The sequence below is a fragment of the Corvus brachyrhynchos genome, unplaced genomic scaffold (assembly GCF_000691975.1).
Source record: "Corvus brachyrhynchos isolate BGI_N302 unplaced genomic scaffold, ASM69197v1 scaffold12, whole genome shotgun sequence".
Lineage (NCBI taxonomy): Eukaryota > Metazoa > Chordata > Aves > Passeriformes > Corvidae > Corvus > Corvus brachyrhynchos.
Genome location: NW_008237885.1, coordinates 7,720,992 through 7,743,855, shown reverse-complemented (window position 1 = coordinate 7,743,855; position 22,864 = coordinate 7,720,992). Strand labels below are relative to the sequence as shown.

At 36.2% G+C, this 22,864-nt stretch overlaps 1 long non-coding RNA gene across 4 annotated transcripts in view; it reads left to right on the top strand.

Moving 5' to 3' along the window:
* The first annotated feature begins 7,109 nt into the window (after positions 1-7,109).
* LOC108446315 overlaps positions 7,110-22,864 on the top strand; it is a 32,105-nt gene continuing 16,350 nt past the window's right edge. Inside the window, exons 1-3 of one of the 4 annotated variants that reach the window (XR_001861472.1) lie at positions 7,110-7,148; positions 7,699-7,896; positions 15,258-16,507. This is a non-coding gene — a long non-coding RNA (uncharacterized LOC108446315). Of the gene's footprint in view, positions 7,156-7,270; positions 7,497-7,698; positions 7,897-15,257; positions 16,508-22,864 lie in introns of those variants that run through there. The other 3 variants (XR_001861470.1, XR_001861469.1, XR_001861471.1) reach the window with 3 other exon arrangements.

The window sequence follows — 22,864 nt, the reverse complement described above, 5'->3', positions numbered from 1 at the left end:
ATTTCTGTTGTTATTGTACCTCAATTTGTGTTCTGTACAAAGCAGCTGTAACAAAGATTGGTTACTCATCTTTGTTAATATAAAGCATTATTATTAACCACCATAGTATTACCTATTGTGTTTAATGAGGCTTGAGACAAAGCTTAGTGAAGTCGATAGCAAATTTTCTATTAAGTACAATGATGTAGAGCATAAATTTGAAGTGAATCTTTATTTTAATTTTAAATAAACATTTATTATTTAACTAACTTCCAATAAAAGCAATAATTCATATAATTATTAACATCATTATTTGGAAAATGGAATATTTTTATGAAAACTATGTGATTAATGGTTTTGAGCTGCATTCTTTCCATAATAGAGACATTAAATCTTACTTTGACACAAAAGCATAAAATTTTTTAAGACAGGCTATAAATACTAATACCATTAAAAGACAAACAAAAATTCATCCACAAAATGTCAAGCTGCTTGAATTCATTTCTTTCTAAGCGTCTTGGTAAAAACTGGGAAAATATGAAAAAAGATTAATATGAGTAAGAAGAGAAAAGAGTAAGCTAGACCTTTACTTCTGAGATAATTGGCTGTAATTCTACCATAGATGACAGAAATATCCAGGCTTTGGCCCAAGATTCTAATGGAGATTTTTGCTTTGTTTTGTTTCTTTGCTTGTTTGTTTATGTTACTTTTTTGGGTTTTTTTCCTGCAGTATAACTATACTGGAAAATTAAAACTCACAAATCTGATCATCTTGACCTTTATGCCTAAGAAACACCAAAACCCATAAACATCAGTGCTAACCACACAGTATCAGCTACATGGAAGAACTTCAAGGTCATCTTTCTAACAAACAATCCTGTGTGCTACAGTAGAGGAGAAAAGCCTAATTTGTACACAAAAGTACCTCTGCTGTCCTTGTACTTTGCATGTGTTCCTTGTTACAAAATACAGTATCCTACAAAATTTTATTTTGTAAGTTTGGTATGGCTTTTTAATGAATCTTATAGATATTTTGGACTTCTCATTCAGATAACTTTAGGCAGATGAAATTCCTGATCTGGAAAGCTCAGTTGTTATCATTTAATACCAGTTAAAACTAAATATTGGCTGGACATTTGCTCTCAAAGACTTTTAGAGACCAATCTGTACTTGCTGTAGATTGCTAGTTTTCATTTCCATTGTTAAATGTGAGAAAATCAGGTGCAGTGCTGCAAGTGAATGGGCAGCAACAAAATAAAGGGCTGGGGGAAAAGGAAAGGGACAGAAGAGGACACATCAATGACTGATGTGCTTCAGGTTTTTTCTTCTATTTTTACTGATAATATTTGTTCTCGTGTCTCCCAGGTACCAACATCTAGTGACAGAATATGAGAAAATCAAACACTAATAAGTTAGCATGAAAATACTAAGTTAGAGGAACAGCTGATACGTGGGAGGGCAGGGCTGACATGGAAAAATCTGGAGAAATGTCCTGATAGAAACCTCAGGAGGTTCAATAAAAGCAAATGGAAAATCCTGTACCAGGAACAGAGTAACCCCACACACATTACAGGGTGGATGGCAACTGTATGGAAAGCAGCTTTGCAGAAAATGGTCTTAAAGTCCTGGCAGACAGCAAGCTGAGGATGAATCAGCAGTGTGCTCGTGAGATGATAATGAGTAAATGCATGCTATTGTAGTGGTTATAGCTGTGTCAGAAAGAATTATCCAACAAGAAGAGGAAAGGGGTTTTTCTCCCCCTGTGCACAGTACTTCTGAGACTGTCCAAGGTATTGTGTGCTATTTGGTGCTTTTTAGTACAATAAAAACATTGACAAACTTGAATAAATTCAGTGGAGGGCCACTGTCACCCTTTAAAGATATTCAAAGAGTGGTTCAGATAAATGGATTTACTCAGACTTAAGAAAATACTAAGGGGGCCCTAATCATAGTCTTCAGCTAACTGATAGATACCTATAGAGAAGATGGAGCTAAAATTGTCTCTGAGGTGCACTTGAAAGAATGAGAAGCACCAGGGGAAAGGTGTGCTGAGAGAAGTTTAGAATAAATGTAAGTGAAAAACTACTGAAAAATAAGGTGAACGTACACTGGAAATGGTAGCCCAGAGAAGATGTAGAATGTGTAGCCTTGAAGACACTCTGAACTCGAGTGGAAAAAGTGCTGAACAACCTGGTGTAACTTTTATGTTTGCCCTGGTTTGTGTGAATCTCTCAACTAGATGATCTCCAGCTATCTATGATTTTAAATGAAAAAATAAAATAAATCTAAATTAACATTTCTTTGTTGTGGAGAATTAAAAATCACTATATTTTAGATAAACTGGTATATAAAGTTTTGATTGGCACAATATTTCCTTCCTGTTACATTGAGTGGCTCATAGAGTGCTTTTGAGTTATATTAGCTGAATCATGATTGTACTTCTTAATACAATAGATATAGGTCTTAATATTTGTGTTGCAGGAGTTTTTATATTAAAAAAAAAAAAATCAGAGCAGTGTTTAGTGATGGACACTCTTTTGGTCTTTCTCTTCAGTATTTTGGAGCAACCCCTCAGAAAACCTAGGTCATCAGCAAAAATATATAATGCATTATTTACTGAAATTCATGCCACACATGACAAGCTGAGAAGTTTTGTCCGAGTAAAATCCAGTGAGTTTCTTTTCTTTTTTCTCTCCCTTCCTTTCCTTGAGAGATTTCTTTTTCTAATTGCTTTTATTAACCACGACTGTCACTAGTTACAAACACAAATGCACACACACTAACATGCAGCCACATATATACTTATTGTCCTTCCACTGCCTTTTTTTTTCTCTTTTTTCTCTATTAGTTGCACAAGATTGCATGAAACAGTTTGATTTTTCCAGTTTTTCCAGAGCTTCAGAGGTAACCACCCTGCTAGATGGAACATTTCTGGAAGTTTACAGGGACCCTGCAGCTTCTGTTAGTTGTTTCTTGATTGGCAGGTTAATGATTGTAACCTGATAGATTGGCTCCTGATAAAATAAAATGGGCCCACCCCATTCCACTCCTTGGTGGATTGGACCAAACAAGTGCCAGATGTCCTTCAACATCAAGCATTCTGTGGTCCTGAGATACCATTATACTGACCATGGGATTCAGGGGGGGTATTGGCCTAAGCCTGGGGACAAGAGTGGTGTTACTTACAGGCGTCATATCCAGTTCAAGACATTGAGTCATCAGGTGCTGGATAAAATAAGCATTTTTTTGTAATATTGTGAGGATAAACAGGAGATCCAGGGTATCCACATTGACTCAGCAAAGGTGAGAGCCTGAATCACAGGATACAATGGAAGTGGGGCATCTAGAGGCTTCACCTGAATGAAAAATGGACAGGAATAAACATTTGCTCCGGTGGGAGCAATTCAGGGACACTTACTCTGCTGATCTGACTCCAGTAGCTGTCATCAGACCCATTCACACCTGTCCCCCAGTAGCTGGCTCTCTGGGCACAAATTCAGTAGGACCCTCTCTAGATCCAGAGAGCTATGTCCTGTCCAAACTATTGACCCAGGACCCCCGCTCACTCTGGTGTCTGACACCACAGGAGGTCACACCAGCAGCTGGCAGCTAGTCCTTGCAGCACATGTACACAGGTTTAGAGAGTGCCATCACACAGAGAGTTAAAAGTTTTAATAAGAAGATATAAGAAGACAGGACAGACTGCAGTGATGAGGAACAGGGCTCTGCCAGAGAAATGTACTGATTTGTTTACATGCAGCCAGTCCCTTTATACCTTTTTCTGTCTGTTTACCTACACTCTCTGTCCCTTCCTGCTTCCCCGTCCACTGCATTTCTTCTCAGGGGCTTGTACAACTCTATCACTCCTAAACTCCTTCCAGACTGGGTACCTCTGGGGTACCCTATTAGTTAAAACAGTGCAATCACTGTGGTCATCAATAAAACTGTTTTTGAAAACAAATGTATTTCAACCTCTTCCATGAGCTGTCCTTTTCTACTTAAGATTTCCATAATGGGAGGTGAAGCTTTACTGGGACAAAAGTTGACATAGTTAGTCTGCAATCTTATTGTATCATTTCATTATCCAAGCCAAAATGATGACAGTATCACCCTGTCAAGGCTGGCTAGCAACAAGTGTTTTATCCTGAGCGTTGTAGAAGCAGTTAGGTGCGTATGTCTCCTAAACGGAAAAGTGGAGCTTTCAACTGAAATGGGTTGAATAGCCAAAGAAGTCAGAATAAAACCAGTTTTGTCATACATGAACATGACTCATTTTCTTTCTGTAATAGTCTGCGCAAAAAGAAAATGATCTAATAAAAACCTAGATGAATCTTCACAAAGGATAAAAGTTCAATGAAAAAGATATGCCTATGAAAATCACAGACTTCATGATAATCATGTTTTTAAGAAATAGTACATATACAGAAAGCTTAGTCTGAATCAGAAAATGCAGAGTACTGTAACTCCATGTTTGTTTTCTCTGTGAGAAACAAAATTGACAGTCTTTTCAGAGGAAGCAAATAACAGAAAATAAATGTTTTCCTGAAGTTCACTTGAAGCCTTAAGGGATACTATGTTATAACAACCTACCTTCCATTCTTTGCAGCTCTGACTAGTATCCCACAGAGATTCTTTGCTAAGCTGTGAGTACAAAATAAAATGTGAAGAGGTCCAAGCCTGTCTACAGATTCCACTTATTATTAGCATCCATTCTTACCATAGAACATGTCACTGGAGACCGGTATTGTCCTTAGAGGGAAAGGATTTCAGGAAAGTTATTTTGGACCATCTGAAAGAAAGAAAATCTGTTGTCTTTTTATAAAAGCCTATAATCTCAATTACCCATTTGCTTTTTCTTTAAAGAAACATTCAAGCTCCCCAGTCTCTTTCAGCAATGTAATTCCCCAACTTTGTTTGCAGTGGAGATAGTTTTAAATGTTGTGTTATTTCTGTAGTAACTTTGCAGAAAAATATAGTGTGGAAATTGCTGTGAATTAGTTCAGATCGGAAAGAACAGTTTTTATTCTACATTACAGGAAATGAATGTAAGTATAGTTGCCAGTTACTAATAAATAAAAAACAATGCCTCTAAGGAGGCATCTTGACAAATACATAGGGAAGGTTAACTATATTTAGAATAGCAGAATAGGACATGACTGACATAACATAAAACTACCTTGTATTGCTCGCGCATCAGCTTTTTTTTCTTTTTTCAAAGTAATTAGCATGACAACGTATTACATTAACTTGTGAAAGGTCCTGTGTTTCAGGGAGTACAATGGGCTGGAAGTGGTAATGGATGTATTTTTTTAAATGTTTATCTATATCTGTCTTTGCTAATCTAGAAGCTGTTTCAGCTAATGGTTTTAAATTACCAGAAGGAAGGCCCCTACAAGATTAAATTACGCTTATTCATAAAAAGTGTTTGAAAAAGTCAGACAGCTTAAAAAAAATTGCTAAAAATGTCACTCTGGAAAAATGCTTGATTTTTTAAGCATCAAACAGAATCATGAGGATGAAACGTCAATTATCAATTGAGCTTGTGACTCACAATTTATAATTTTGGGGCTTAAAAGCTAGTTTTCGAATGCATTTAAATTAAAGTATTAAAAATATCATATACCTCTTAATGATATTAATATCATACTAAAATAAAGCAAAATAAGCAAAACCCAAGTATAAACAAATTTAATACCTGTTTATGGTGCCAGATGTTTAGCAGACACCTGGACTGCAAATAAAGTGTATTTGGAATATTTTTTTCCTTTACTAACTGTAATTCTAAAAATGTATTCAAATATGTGACTATAATCCTATGTTCTCATTTTGATGTCACCTGTAGTGCCCATCAAGCTTCAGTGCCCAGTAAAATACTTTTTTTTTTTTGCCAGCCTTGTCTGCTCATCAGTAGAATAGAGTGGGTGGTATTTGGATTGGTTAAGAAAAAGTCTGGCCATTAGGCTTGCAGCATCCAGAACCTTTTTTCTTCTCTTTTCATAAGGGACCCATTTCAGCCAGTGAACTGAGGACTGAGTATTTCTCCTTCTAGTCATTCCTACTGTTAGTTTAGTGACTTGTTCACTCACCTGGGAAAAGGGAACTACAGCCTGAATTCCTTTCAGTTACAAGCAGATGCGAACTTATGTCTCCTTGTTATGAATGGATGATGTGGGTTTAAATCAGTCTCTGCCTTTTGCCCAGGCCTCTGGCAGCAGGCAGTCACATTATTGAGGTGGCCAGCACCCCAAGACCCACTCTCATTCACAAGTTCTTTAATAATGGCTGATTTGGTCTATCATAGAATGAATTATTTATTAATGGAAACAAAACTAACAGACATAAGACTTAAAACAGACTATTACTACACAGGGATAAGACAAAAAGGGATTACTAGTATTACACGCAGGGTTAAAGGTACCATTAAATTTACAGCTAGTGAAGAAATAGTATAACTTAGGATCCAGTGTTTTTTACTACCAAATTGTTGAAGGGGCACACATCGAGATCCTTTCCCTCAATTTCCAGAAAAGTAACCACAAAGTTGTGTCCAAGCTTTGGGAAGAAATTGTCTCACACGTTCCCAGGGAGTGTGTAAGAGACTTCGGCCTCTATGATAAACTGTAGTACTTTTATAGTGTAAAAACAGGCCTATTGGTCACCTGTGGTTTTTTTTATCTCTTCCCACATCTGTGTCTTGGGGTGACTTTATGATGTTGTATCCCATATCGTTGCTCTATGCCCAGAAATTAATTTTTTTGCCTTTTCTACGCCTTTAAACTGAGCCTGAGAGGGGGGAGAGGAAAAAAACTGAGAGAACTCCTAAAGCAGTTTGCAGTTTGTTTTCAAGGACACAGATAAAAAAACCTCTCTGCGTTCAGCTGCTGCAGCAAGAGGCAGGAGTGGGAGGAAGCACCGGGTTTGCTTTTTTTCCAGCAGCTTTTGGCCAGTTTTTAAGCTCCTTTTCCTCTGGAGAGTTGAACTTTGTTTTCCTGGGACTCCAATTTTTCCCTTCTTCTCTTCTGGATGGTTTCAACATCAGAACGCATCGGGAGGAATTTCCACTGAGGCCTTGGCCCTGGAGGAGGGCCCATCACCCCGTCCCAGCTCCAAGGAGGGGGAGAGAAATCTATGGAAGGACTCTGAAATTTTCCCAGGTTTCTCTCAGCAGAGTGAGAGGTTTTATTATTTAGCATTATTATCCTTTTCCTGTGTGTTTGTTAAATAAATAGTTTTTATCTCTTTCACTTTCCTTTGAGGAAAATTCATTTTTTCCCGAACCTGGTGGGGGAAGGTTGATTGTAACCTGCCTTCTATCAGAGGATATTTTCCTCCAAATTTGTCCAAACTGGCACAATCTGTTAAGCTGGCAGACCTTTTGGCGCTAGGAGATGATACCCTCTGGGCCTTGCCCGCCTGAGTTCTCTCTCCTATCTCCACCAGCCACCTGTGGTGGGGAGAGGGGAGGTATGACCAGCCACACTCCTACTCTGTGTACTTTAAACCTACTGTTCAAAGAGGTTGGTAGAAAAGCCATTACTGTATTTTTTCAATGGAGATGTATGTTGCAGTTGTGATCAGCTTGGGTATTCTAGAAAATATACATTTGTACCTATTCAGGGTAGTGCTAAGCATGCTAACGTCTTGCTTGTTGAAACACATCTTTCTGTGACTTTGGTATTTTCTTCTTGAACTCCAATTATCGTTGGCATTTTTTTGCAGCTTTACTCCTAAATACTTGAACTTGGAAATTTAGACTGACTATCTAAGTTTGTATGACAAGGAAACTTTCAGACTATCTGGAAAAGGATTTATTTGTTGCCGGCCTCCACACCTGGGTGCTGCTGGACTGCTGTTTCTGCTACATCTGATATGAGGATATAGATTCTGACAGACATCCTTTTTTGCATGTATTAAAAGGTAAGAAAATTTTGATAGTTAAATCTTTATATATTTCTGTACAGGTAGATCAAGAGCTTCTAATCTTAACAAATTCAATTAAGCACAATTTTCAATAATGTCAACAACCAAAGTAACTATAATAATATCATGATGTAATAGCTATTATTTCTGATTTTTTTTTTTTTTGTTACCAACAAATAGCAGTAGCCACAATCAGTTTAAACTGCTGTGTAATAGCATGTGGGTTTTGTTCACTATGGAGCTTACTTGATTTTCTCAAAGGAAAAAGCATCTTACATCTGGTTGGTTGTTGAGATGTCTTAGGAAGATCCAGTTGGTTGAGCTGTCTTAGAATCAGTACATTTATTTTAAATATGTATCATTCATTGTTCTGGGAGTACGGATATTTCATTTATCTGAAAATACTATGTATACAAGCATCTAGATCCACAAATCTGCAAGATGTGATAAAGTACACGTAGTGGTTAAAAAATATATTTTGAAATAACTTGTGAGTATAAAAATAAAATTTTGATTCTGGTCTAATGCAATACAGAAAAAATGTGATGACTTTTTTTTCACTTCATTATTATGATTTTCCGGAGTTTATAAACTGATCATTGTCCTGTCACTTGGAAAATGAATTAGCTTATAAATATTACAATAGCAGGAAGTTTATATTTAATTGAAGACACTATGTACATGAATATATATGTGTGCATTTTTACAGATATTAGTAAGCCTCATAACTCACTTTTCTTAATAGCAATAGTCAAGAACATTTTTTTTTAATTGCTGGATTAAAGGATTAGCAATGAACTGCACTTGTCTTCTAAAATAATTTTGAGTCGGGGGAAAAATAATGGACTGAAATATATTGTATTTTCTTCTACTCTGGAAACTATGCACAAGACAACACACATAAAAGCAGTCTCCTTATTGCATGTCTGGTTTTCAATTAAAATGTCAGGATATAGGCACCTTTCCTCCTTGCAGGTCAGACAAATAACCATATTTTAAGTAACTTATTCATTTTACACAGGATGGTGAAATGCAAGATCTCTCTCTTGCTAGATAGAAGAAAAAAGTGAATCTGTGTAGGTGAACATATGTGTGTGAACAATGAGAATGCAGTCATCTCTCTTATTTAAATAAATTTCTGTGGGAAAAAAGTGTTTGTGTTCTCTACCTTCAGGCATGAAGAGTTACATGGTTTAAAAAGTAGCAACAGTTTGTTTTCTTTGAAGTAGTTGAGGTGGGGGTTTTGTGTTGTGGGGTTTTGTTTTCTCTCCTGGTAACTTTACTAGATCAAAAGTACAGACTTGGTTCATTCAACTACACATCAATGTCCAGAGATAGTCAAAATGCTCTGATGTATACTGCCAGGCATCTAGCTGCCTTTCCAAAATACTACAGGTCCCACATATCTGCAACCTTCTTCATCATGGCTTGGGCAGATAGAGGACTGAAAAAGGTACTCATGTTCAGGTTACTGAACAGGGACATAATTTGCCTTACAGTGGATGACTAGCTCCTCAGTTTTGACAGAGGTGAAGATACGGACTGTGTGTACGTTGTGACTGTTATAGGAGCTCAGGTACCTAGATCACTTATAAATACCTAAATCTGACTGTTTGAATCAAATCTAAATCAAACCCTTAATACCTGAAACAACTGACTGTGACAAAATGAGGACACTTGATATATCATTTTCCCTAATTCCACTGGGAGCACTTCTATGTAAGACTCATTGTACCCTACAGAAAAAAATCAAAGTTGGAACTGCCCAAGGGTGAACTTTTGTCATGTTCTTTAGCTTATTTGTTTTATTTTTGGAAATTTAAGTAAGTTTCCTTAAGTTTAGAGAATCTCTTCTGAACATGTAATTTTCAGGCTAACACAGTTTTAAAATACTAGAGAAGCTGGTCACTAATTCAAACTATAAGGAAAATGTACTCTATTTTTTTCTTCCAATTTGAGTTTTTCCTATGTCTTTGGAACTTAAAAAGATATTTTGGTATCCAAAAGAACAAAAAAATCAGGTAATCTATTTTCAGGTTTTAAGAGGTAAATTTGAACTCTGTTTGACATATGTTACAAAGCAAAGGTATAATGCTTGGTTGTTTAAGATAGCCACAGAAAAATGAAGTGCACGGAATTACTTCTTTGGCCTATATTGGATATCACTGTTGAAATCAATCAATCCCTTTGATGATGAAAAGAATTATAGCATGTCTAGATCAGGCTTTATTTGGGTCAGTACAAGTCATACCCTTATGTCATACCTTTATCCTTTAAAATACAAAATATAAACATTATTCTAGTTTTTTAGATGGAGCAAGCCCTGGGTCGTATTGATACAACATTTTTTTTTCCATGCTAAAATTTTTTTTTGAATAGGTATTGTTAAAATTTATGAAATTTGGGTAGTAAGCAATTCAAATATCTGGTTATCTGCTGGAAAGTAGATCTAATCTGAACACACAGTCTAAATGTTCCTTGAAAAAGGCCTGGGTTTATAAAATGGAAAAAAGTTTTATGGGAGAACTTACCTTAATTTGGTTGGTTTTTTTGTTTTGTTTTTTTTATCATCAGAGAAAAATTATTGAATATCTCAAGCTGGAAGTTAATATGGGTAAGAGTAATAACAAAAAAAAAGTGTTACTATGCAGAAAAGCGAAGGTGGGAGCACAAAATAAGACAAAACAATTACTCGCAAAATATCCTATTGCTGAGGAAAGCTATGAGGCATACTGAAATAATGTGATGGCTCTATAATGAGCTCTGTAATGACTTTAAAATGTTTATGTTTAAAAAAGGAATCATACAATACTGAAAATAAAGACATGACTGAATATTACTATAAAGGAGTAGGTCAAGCATGTAAGGATTGAATTAGAAAGATATAACCATGAAATCAGTTCCAGCTACACAGAGACATTAAAAAAAAGAAAAATTTGATAAGTGTTTTTCAGAGTAAATAGAAGACACTGAAAAGAAGATTTCAGTTTATAGAAAGACAGGAGGAATGTAAGAGAAGGACAGATTGTGTCCTGTGTAAGAGAGCAGTTTGAGCAAACGGGGGCTATCCCGGCGATTTCTGGACTGTGTCAAAGACATATTCTTGACAGTTGCCAAGTATGGCAATGAGGATTGGTGCTTTTTGGAGTCACTGCTTGCAAATAGCCAAGAACTCTTTGGAGATGGGTCTGTAAGCAGAAGCTTTGGCTGCAGTACCCCTACAATTTTAGAGGTAAGATCATAAAGGGCATGAGAAAGACAAGTAAAGTAATAAAGATCACTGACTTCAGAAGAGCAGACTTCAGATTCAGGTTCTTCAGGGAACCATTAGGAATAGTCCAAAGGGAGCTTGTCTTCAGGCACAAAAAGGACCTCTGAAGTGCTTTGAGAGTTTCAGGACATCATTCTGAAAGCACAGGTGTGATCTATCCTCATGTCAACTCTTGTGTCATACCCAAGAATGTTGCAAAAGTTAGCAGTTGCTTCTGTGTGACAACTTGATCAAGCTTTCAACATTCTCCTTAGTCTCCATAAATAAAAAGAAGAGCATACTCCCAGTAATTCATCCATCTTCAGATCTTCTTCAGATTGAATAGTCACTGCTTTCCCTCCTCTGTACTCAATCCAGCTCTCCTCCATATAGATAACACACATTTATATGGATACAATATAAAGCCCATATTTGCTCATTGTTAATTTTAATATTTATTAGAGTGAATAGATTAGGATTGCAGAATAGTTATGGGAATTAGATGGACAAACACTATGCAAAAGTTGAGGGAGCCTGGCTCTGTTTGCTCTAGAGTATTTAAGTAATTAACTGAAGCAATCCCTGAATCTTTAGTGTTTATTGAGGACAAAGGAAGAACAAAGGAGTGAATAACAATAAGGTTTGAGTCTTTTTTGCAAAACATTAGGGGTTAGAAATGACCAATATAGTACAGTCCAAAAACGTCTCTGTTAAGTAAATGTCATTTATTTCTGTGATAGGACACCTAGTAGATAAAGAAAAAATCGCAAATTACATACTTGGAGGCTTTTGTTGTTGACATGATGATTACTGCATCATATTTGGATTGCTACCTTTGCATTAAATGAATAACACCTATTCAGTGTAGTATATGAAGAGCTATAGTTAAGCTATCATTCCTACGCCATCTTGACATATTCTTCCTTTACTGTCAGTTTAGTAGAACTAGTTCACAGCATCAGGCTTTTGGTCTTGCACAACTGTTGTAAGCAAAATCATCAGTCAAAAAATCTTCCATTAAATTAAACACGGCGTCCACATCACATGTTTAGAAGACTGAACTAGCCTAATTGTTTGGTACTTTTCAAATGTGAGGTATGTGTTAATTCCATTATTCAAATGCTAAAGACTTCTTCCCCCTAGAAAAAAAAAACCAAAACACAACAAAGCAAAGAAGAAAACCCACAAAAACCAAAGCAGCTCCCTCCTATGAACCTGACAGCAGTAACAATATATGAAAACAAAAGAGCACGATGAATGTCAAGTATAACTAGCCAAAACTATAAAGTTTGAAAGTCAGTTTGATTTCTTGAAAATTATTTGGAACAAAAAAAGAAAATTAGTGAGGGGTATACAAGCTTTAAAGAAAGACAGGTTCTGTGCCAACCACTGAATGAAGAGAGCCTTACCAAGTCTCTCTCTTCAGAAATGCTTGACAGGAGACAACTCTAGAAATAACTCTGAAATCTTCAAGGGTACTCACCAAAGTCCACAATTGCTACCAAACATGTGATCACCCAAGTTACATATTTATTACTTCTTCAAGACATCCCTCTTCCTACTACTTTTACAAAGCAAAGTTGTTTGAGAACTGCTCTATTTTGTGTCCCCTGTCACTGCCCTAGGACACTAAAAAAAGGAAAAATGGAAAGAAATTGACACAGGATATTTTTTATCCTACTATTGTTTTGCATTGATCAACATTACCATTCGTCATTCTTTTGGCATTCTCTGTATTTCTGAACATAGACAAGAAATTACAAGATAATAATCTTACTCATGACGTCTTCATAATTAACAGACACTGAGGAGAAATACATGGCTTATTCTAACAGTTTTCTCTGGGGGTGGCCATCTAACCTGTCAATCTGGCACTCCAGAAAAGTGTGGGTTTATTTCAGATACTCTATGGCATCTTAGGGAGGACTAGAAATACACAGAAAGGTTACTGAACTGAGTCTTTAATTGTCACATCCTAAAGCAGACGCTACATCTGGTCAGCTGAAAAGGTCTCTTGACTCTATTAATTGCCCTGTAAATATATTTGCAATAATCATCTGACTTTCCTTTGTGATGAGATATGGTGTTTTAAAGCTGTTTAATTGAATCTGAAGGCACATATCTTAATTGAGTCAAGTGACTTTTACTCCAGAAATTATTGCTGTAAGCATTAGGACAGGCTACAGTTGCTTAAACATGAGCATCTCATTCTCACTTCATGTGCTCTAAGGCGCTTTATAGTTACAATACTGGACCAAGGGGACACTCACATGCTTCTTGAGCAGCAGCTGGAGACCATGCAGAACTAGGCAGATCATGCTCAACTTGCACAACTTGGCTGTTTTTTGGCAACTGGAATCTGTTCATAAAGATAAATGAATTTCAGCCAAACTGCTTTTATATAACAGTTCAAATTTAATCAAATCCATACTTAATGTTTCCCAAGGGTGTTTAATAAATAATAAGCCAATTTTTGTTGATATTTGATATGTTTGAAGATTGAACAATAAGACTTTGATTCTTGTGAATTTGAAATATGGCAGTTTTCTGAACCACTGTGGGCTATGAGTGATGTATGTTCTTCAGTACCTTTATGGATGTGGCTGTGAAGGTGACGATTTAAGCTCAATCCTTGGAATTTAACCTGAAAGAGAGGATATGCAATCCCTTTCTTGCCATCTAGCCTTAGCTAGTAAGTAGAAGCAAAGGTACAGCATTAGGGATGACATTTTCCCAAACCACCTTTCAGCTGTAACTGGCTGTTTGAACTGCTGCTGTAAGTAGGGGATCAGGAAAGTGACTTTAATTTCTGAGGCAGCAAGGAGAGATACCACAACATCCTCTGATACAGAAAAGAAAGTTGTCTCAGGGATGTAGATGGCTGTGAATACTAAATTAACTTATTCTTAAATGAGGTGTGAATTACAGTGACATGGAGACAGTAGGGTGAATGAAAAAATATTTCAGAGGTATATGCATCCTCTGTGCATAGAGCAAGAGAAGGCAAATTAAATCATAACTCAGTAATGCAGAAAGTACACTCTTCACTTTCCCTGTAAATATGTCTCCTTTTGTTCCAAGTTTAAGAAGTATGTAGAACCTGGAGGAACTTGTGCTGTTGAAAGGAGATCATAGACTTCATGGTTGTTTTTCCTTTAGAAATACGCTAGTCAATATCTTTGATCAGTTTTGATATATAAAAATGAAAGCATGATAAATTCTACATTTATTTCTTACTAAGAAAGCAAGAGTTCTGAGACATTACTGTTGCTGAACTTTATTAAAGAAAACTTTTTAAAATTATCCCCAGCGTTTTAGTGTTCTTATTTTTTTAGAGTTCTTATGTTAAAAAGAAATAATAAGTATTGACAGACAGTCATGTTAATAATGTATTTATACATTATACATTGTTTTTGTAAAGTATTTCTTGAGCTATGCTTCCCCCAGTGCAATCAGGAATTTTCCTTGTTAATTATGCCTTGTTAAACTGAAATAATATTGCACATGTATATATCAATGTAACTTTTGTAATATATACACTTTATTTAAGAATGCTTACATTTTATAGTGCAAATATGATTGTATTCTGCTTCCTCTAAGGTGTTCAGAAGTAAAAAATGCTGATAGTTGTTATATGTTCTAATCCTTCTATTAGAGTTTTTATTTTGTAATAGTATGCTAATCATAAATAACTCCATAGCAGATTTTGTTTGGTTTTTTTCCTTGACTTTCTTAATGTCCACAGAAAAATATTGGTCTTCCTGTTGCCAGTAGGAATTTGTATTCTGATTGCTACACATTATGATGTCTGCTTAGGAGGGGGAAGTTATATAAGCCCTTTTTAGCAAAGAAAAACAGCAAGATTGTATTTTTTTTCTTTTTTTTTCTTTTTTTTTTTTTTTTAAATCAAGTAAGCAAATTCCAAATTTAGTATATGTTCAGTTTTACAGATGGGGTCTGCTTAGGATGTAAGACAGAAGGTCTACTGCAATCTTGAGCTATGTACTTGACAAAAATCCCTGTTGGCTTGTTTGTTTTTTTTTAAACAACCATATGCATTACATGCAGATGTGTCATGTATCACAAAATAACTTTTTCTGCCTTCTAGGCACCATACCTATTTCCTCCTTAGTCTTCTGAAATGCAACAGTCAGTGGAAACTAACAATTCACAGAATTCACAGAAGAACCTATCTGCTCTTGGAACTCACCTGTCAAGCTTTGTTCCCTGTATGGATTTGTCCAGGCTGGAATTCTAAAGTTCTTTCGGCTTGAGGTAATTGATAGCCAATTGGATAAAGTTAAAAGATAAAGCTGTAAATGACAGTCTAAGCCTTATGCAAATGTTTGTTCTCGTGGTATTTTCTGTATTTTTCCCCTAGGGCTGGAAAAAAATACCCAATTTAGCAATAAATAAAGTTTTAAAAATGGGACTGAAGCTACTGCTTCAGCTATTCATATTTTGCATCTGTGAGCTTCTGCTAAGTAAAACACTGCAATTGTTGTGACAGAAAGTTGTTTGGCTGATTTTGGATCTTAGTGTATTTTATAAAGTTTATTTTAACACTAATCAACATAGTTTTGCATATTCTGCAAGCTGGGTAAACTCAATTTCTGTTCCAAGTACACTGTCACACCAGTAGTTATTACAACACGGCTTGCATGGGTTGATTTCAGTGGGATTCCACTTAGTATGTCTCTCAAAATTGCATTATTTGATTCTAGGGGAATATTCTTGGGACCAAAATACACGCATAACAGTATGCAATGTTTGGAGCTGTGATTTTACATTGCTAACTGGGCTAAGAAATATTTCATCAGAGTAAATATGAATGAATCAGCATTTCAGAGAATCACAGAATGACGTGGGGTGGAAGGCAGCTTAAAAATCTTCTCGTTCCAACCCCATTTCCATAAGCAGAGATGCCACCCACTAGATCAAGTTGCACAGGGCCCCAGCCATACTGGCCTTGAACACTTCCAGACAGGGGACATCCACAACTTCTCTGGAAAACCTGTTCCAGTGCTTCACTACCCTCTGAATCAGGAATTTCTTCAAAACACCTTATCTAAATCTCTCTTCTTTTAGTTTAAAACAGAGATTATGTAATTTTTTTTGTACTCTGAAAAGTAAAATTCTCTGTAATTCTCTTAGCTTGGTAGCAATATAAAAGCTTATGTCAAACAGAGGTTTGGTTTTAACTTTGTTCAAAAAGCAAAATAAAAAGGAAAACTGCTTTCTTTTGTTCTTTTTTTTTTCTCTGTTGGACTTCATGAACAAAGTAGAAAAATGTTATATAGTCCAAATAGCTCTAGGCCAGTCAAACCAAATTTTTACATCAGATAATCCACTTATCATGTGAAAACCAGGATAAAATGCAGCTTTTCCTTTAATATAAGTCTAAAGAAGTACAAAGGTGTTGATTAAATAGCAACATCTAAATGATTTTCTATTTTCTGAAAAATGTGGCACAATACTTGATGGTGTTATTTTCAAAGTAGCATGTAGATAGGGAAGTTACTTTTTCAAGATCTTATGCAGTGACTTCTGAGTACTTTCAGCTGAAATTAAATTATGTGCCTATATATATTAATTAAATTTTTGCAAAATTATAACAGGACTCAGTATTGTCAGTGCATGATGGGTGAATACATCTCAATACAAACATCTCAAAAAATCACATATGTGATTTTAAAAATGCTGTTTTGAAAAAACGCTTTTCTAAGATGTGACATTTCTTTTCCATGCAAGCGAGCTGGCATGAGTATGATGACCTTGAGAAGGTATCTGCTTTAAATAATTATTAAGCAGTATTTATGATACTGTTAATGAATTTATGGCCTTCCCTTTAGATATCCAAGAATGCTGATATTCAATAGAATAGAATAGAATAGAATAGAATAGAATAGAATAGAATAGAATTTCCGTTGGAAGGGACCTAAAATAGACCAATTCTCTGACCACATCAGGGCTGAAGAAAAGTTAAAGCACACTTTTAAAGGCATTGTCCAAATGCCTCTTAAACACTGACAAGCTTGGGACATCAACCACCTCTCTAGGAAGCCTATTCAGTCAACACTGAATCTCCCCTGGTGAATCTGTGAACCATCCCCATTTGCCTTTTCAGTAGATAGCAGGGAGAAGAGATCATCACCTCCCTCTCTACTTTCCCTTCTCTGGACGCTAAAGAAAACAATGAGGTCCTTCAGCCTTCTTTTCTCCAAACTAGTAAAACCCAGGGTCCCCAGCTGCTCCTCATGGAACATTACTTCCAGCCCTTTAACCAGCTTTGTTGCCCTCCTCTGAATTCATTCAAGGACCTTAGCATCCTTCTTAAATTGTGGGGCTGCACCAATGCTGAATGCAGCAGGATAATTGTTATAAGAGAAAATTTTTGTGCCCTTCCAACTTTCAGACTTTTAAAAAAAAATCTCCAGGGCCTACCACAATTGTAGTTGATGGCTATTTAATTTTCTATACAAATTTCACCTGTATTCTCTGTTGCCTGTGGTGAAAACTCATTTTCCTTAATTTTCCCTATTCTTTTAATAACATGGGACAAACTGTGGTATTATAAATAAATACAGCCTGTAATGCTCCTGCTAGCCTCAAAAGCTCACACTGATTTCTTGCAATCTGAACACAATATGGAAAGAAAAATATGACATTTGCAAAACTGACAATTTTAGTAAAATATTAAGATGGTTTCATTTGAAATGAAATGTCTCCTGTTATTGTCTCCTGTTCTTGGTACACATTTAAAGCAAATTATGTTCCATAGTGCATATCTTGCTTGTTATATGGGCATCACATTGAAATTTTTCACTTTTAGTAGATGACAGATTTCAACAGGAAACCTTTTCAGTAAGAATACTTTAAAAAAGAAGAAAACTGCATCTGCAGAAAGCTCGACTGAAAAAGACATTTGATGGGTAACACCTGGGGTTTTAATTGTAGCACAGTCTGTAATGTAAGGCATGTACACTGCTCTCAGATGCTGAAGCCAAATGACACCAGGTCATGCTATAACTGCAGCTGGCAAATAAGCCTTGCCCTGCCACTTGCTCACTTCTTCCCAGTGGGGTGGGGGAGGGAATCTGGAGGGTAAAAGTGAGAAAATTCATGAGTCAAGATAAAGACAGTTCAATAGGTAAAGCAAAAGCCATGCATGGAAGCAAAACAAAACAAGGAATTCATTCACCACTGCCAATCGTCAGGCAGATGTTCAGCCCTCCCCAGGAGAGCCAGGCTCCTTCACACATTAACAGTGACTTGGGAGGACAAAACTCAACTCTGAATGTCTTTCTTGAAGAGGTTATATGTACAGTTATATGAAGCACAGGTTCTTGGGACTACACAGGCAAGGAAACAAACTTGCCCTGATTTTCAATAAGGAAACATCCGGATAGTAGGAGGCTATATAAATATTTGATATCATTCCTTTGCAATATTGGGCATATTAATCAGCAAGTTCTTTTCATACTGACATATATCTCTGTGAAAAACTGGGACCATTCTCATCCAGTCAAACTTTCTATAGTTTTAACTGCCTATGTAGGATAAAATGTGGGCTAATTTTAGCCCCCAAATATCTAGTACATGAAATAGAAGTATTTTTAGTCAGTAGTTTTCCTTCCTCATGTTCTCTTTTAGTGATTCATATGCCCTCCAATGTTTGAAGCACTGCAATAAATATTATGCAGTTACTCTTTATCAAAGCCGCAGTTAGTGTATTTCTCATTCCTCAAAGAACACACACAAGAAGTGCATTCCCAGCATTTCCCACTGAGCCTGTTGGTAGCTGCATGTTCAAGTCCCCATCCCTGGAGATATTCAAAATTCATCTCGATATAGCTCTATATGGTCCTGCTTAAGCAGGGCGTTTGGACTAGATGATCACTTCCAAGCTCAGACACTCTGTCACTCTGGGACTCTGTAAACATAGGTGTCCTGACTATGTCCCTAGGATATATCAGATAGGTGTGTATTTAATTGTCTCCGGTGGACTGCTTTGCATATGCATTGATTTTTTTTTTTTTTTTAATATTTTCACCACAAGGTCAGTCTGAAGTTTTCACAGGTTTCTGTCTCTGGTTCTCTTACACAGTGAAAGGTATCATCTCTGTATTCATATTGACTACTATGAACATGTCAGATGTAACTTCATATATTCTCGTATTAAGACTTCCTAATGAAACTTTTTTATACTAGCCAGGCATGTCCTTTTCAGGAATCACTGGTTGGAAGTGTTTTTTTTCCTCTTTTCTTCAATTCATTCTCTAAAATAAAACCCAGAGGTGGTGACTTTGTAGTTTATTACTATAGAAAATTAAATTTAGAAAGATGGTTTGTAACATTTTTTGTACTTTATTTCCTTCATTTTCCTACAGATAAGGATTTGGGTTAATTTTAGACAGGGATTATATTCTTTATTTATGCAAACCTATTTGAGGTCATTATCCTTTGTCTCATGTGTTGCGAATCTGAGAAAGGTTCGATACTTCCTCTACTGATTTTGAAACTTCTCATTCATACTGTTAAGTAACTGTAATAGTGTTGAACAGAGTTTTCCTTCAGTTGCAGGGGTTTTGTTAAAAATTTAGGGTTTAGAGAGTTTTGATCTTTTATAAGTATTAGTGCAGATGCCTGTGTTTACAGACACACACACACACTCATCTACGAAACCCATCAGCATTGTAACACAATATATAACTTTGTGTGAAAATGGATTTGATAGCAATCAACCTAGATACATACACAAGTAAAAAAGCAGACAACCTGAAGTCATAGTCTCACACATCAGTGTCTAATACTGTGTGCTATGTGGTAAGGCTCTAAAAAGACACGTGACACATGACCAAAATCAGAGTACCAACTATAGGTGAGACAGAGTTGCAAATGGCATTAGACACCTCTGTGCAGAAAACTGATTTCAGTCCACACTTTATGAATGAAAAACAATCAATAAAAAGAAGTTCACTTTTTACTTGTTATTTAATTAAAAATAGCTCATGTTCAGTAAGCTGTTAACATCCCTGAGGCAAGATTCCAAAGAAGTGTTTGAAACAACAGACGAGCTTCCTTACTGAAGAAATTTTTTGGATGGTCTTCAGACATCTCAGACAATTCAGTTGCTTAGACAGAGTTTTCTGCTGTCTTTTGAAAGGTCCTAGGGTATCCAGCATGGGACTGGCTCATAATAAAATAGTTCTAAATCATCACAGACCTGTCTGGAATAGCATGTGGAGACCGAGTGAAATACCCTTGGGTGTTTTTGATGACACTGCAAACCTATGTTTAAGGAACATAAGTTTTGTCATTTGTTCTCAGGAGGCAGCAATAACAGGTAGAGTACCTGCAGAGAATGATTCAATTCACCCAAAGAAGTTTGTTAAATGTTTGAAATAAATTAAGTTAATGCCATCATGAATACATTTCCCATGGAAATCTATATGCTCCCAGGGAGAGGACACTATCATTTCCTACAGTAGTATTTGCTTAAAAATGGAAGGTATATGGAGAATTGAAGGTATGTATCATGGACAGATTCATAAAAATATCTGTGTGCAACACACATAACATCTGTTACGTATAATGATGATGTATAAAAATGAACTCTTTCATTTTCCTTTCTTTTAAAAGAGAAAACATTTAATCTCCATCATTTTGGCCTTGTTTTCCATGGAAATCATCACAGCTATGAAGGGCTTAGTTCAGTTACCTAATACCTGTGAGAGTTCCTAGAGTATGCAAGGCATCCATAAAAGACTCAGCTATATTACAGAAGATCTGCAGGGAACCTATGCTCTTCTGTACCAAGAAATCCATAATGCAGTAGACATCTATGTGCTAAGAACTGAATCAGTTTTAAGTTTCTTATATTGATATATATTGTCATTAAAAAAATGCATGGTGTTTTTCAGTGTTTAGGAAAAAGGACCAAGATTGCAGTAATGTACTTCTGATGTTTTTAATTAGCAGTTTACTTCATACAACAGTCCCAAGGTAAAAAAGAACTGATGAAAAATGCAATGTCTTTTGTTGTTTCAAGCAGAATTCCATTGTAGTCACATTTTTTACAAGCTTTAATTTATTTTAATATCTATAAGGGGAAACAACATAGCTATGGAGAATGACTGTTCTCACCTAAACTGTTGAAAGTTTCATAGCTTCCAGTGGTTTAAACCAAGCATAATCCTTCCAGAAAAGAAGGACACTTTATTGGGAACAATGAGTATGACAATATGCCCTAAAAATAGATAACATTGGAATGGATGGATTTTTTTAAGACTTATCTATATGTTTAGGAAAATAACTTGTTGCTGCTTGTTAAACATTGTAAATGTATACTTTATCAATTTAAAAAGTCATTTGATCACTTAATGTTAGTGTCAGAATTTCCAAAGGTAGGCAAGGAAATAGAGACTATTCTACATGTGTATCTATAATGACATGGTAAAACTAGTCAATACAGCCAAGATCCACCAAATTTTGACACTGACATTAGGCAAGGTCATTTCCTACCACTAAATTCCAGGTTTTATTTCTGATTAATTTTCAGTGTTTTAAACAAACATATTTCCAGAGATACACATGGTAATCAAGCTACCTAAATCCCTCAAAAATCTATCAGCTGCTAACTTCCTCTGGTGATCTACTATTAATGCAGAATGAAGAATGATGGCTTAGAGATAAATTTTTATCTGACTTACTCAATTAGAATTTTGGACACAGAGATGGAGCCACAAATAAAATTTAAATCTAAAGCTAAAATGAATCAAGGTATTGTGATGCTTGGTAATGTATTCATTTACTAGAAGTTAGAAAATTCATTTCAAGAATTGAATTCACAGTGCTAATTTAAGCTTTTAACATTTTTGCATAGATTACATGTGAGAATTAAACAGCACAGAAAATAAAATGAGCTTTTTAAGCCAATGGGAAATGTTGGAAGGAAATATGTCTGAAAGTGTATCGCTCTTGGATTTAGGCACCTCACTTATGGTTGCAGTTAGCCACCTATGCAAAATTGGAACCCATGCTACACGTGGTTCATATATTTTCTGTAGGAAACAAATCCCAAACACAGTGTCAGTCATAGTCTGGGAGGTTATAAAAATCCTTTCGTAATGGATTGCTCCAGCTTGGGTCCCCCATGGGGTCACAGATCCTGCCAGAAATCCATGGGGTCCTCCATTGGCTGCAGGCAGAGACTTGCTCCACTGTGGTCCTCCATGAGCTATAGGAGGACAACCTGCATCACCACGGTCTTCTCCATGGGCTGGAAAGGAATCTGCTCCAGCATCTGGAGCACCTCCTCTCCCTTCTTCTTCACTGAATCTGGTGTCTTCAGAATTGTGTCTCAAATTTTCTTTCTCCTGTCTCTCCCAGCTACTGCACAGCCTTTTTTTGCCTTCTCTTAAATATGTTATTTAAGAGGTGCCACCAGCATCACTGATGGGCTCAGCTTTGGTCAGCTGCAAGTTCAGCTCGGAGATGGTTGAAACTGGCTCTGTCCTACATAAGAACAGCTTCTGGTGTCTTCTCACAAAAGCCACTCCTGAGGGAAAAATGTCAGATGAGAGAAAATCTATCTTTCAGGCCTGACAGTAAACACAGCTATGTGAAATGTGAGCAAACTCCTTTGTTCTATTATTAGACATATTAGGAGGTGAAGGGGTGCTGTTCTTTGGTTTGGTATTCTTTGTTTATCCT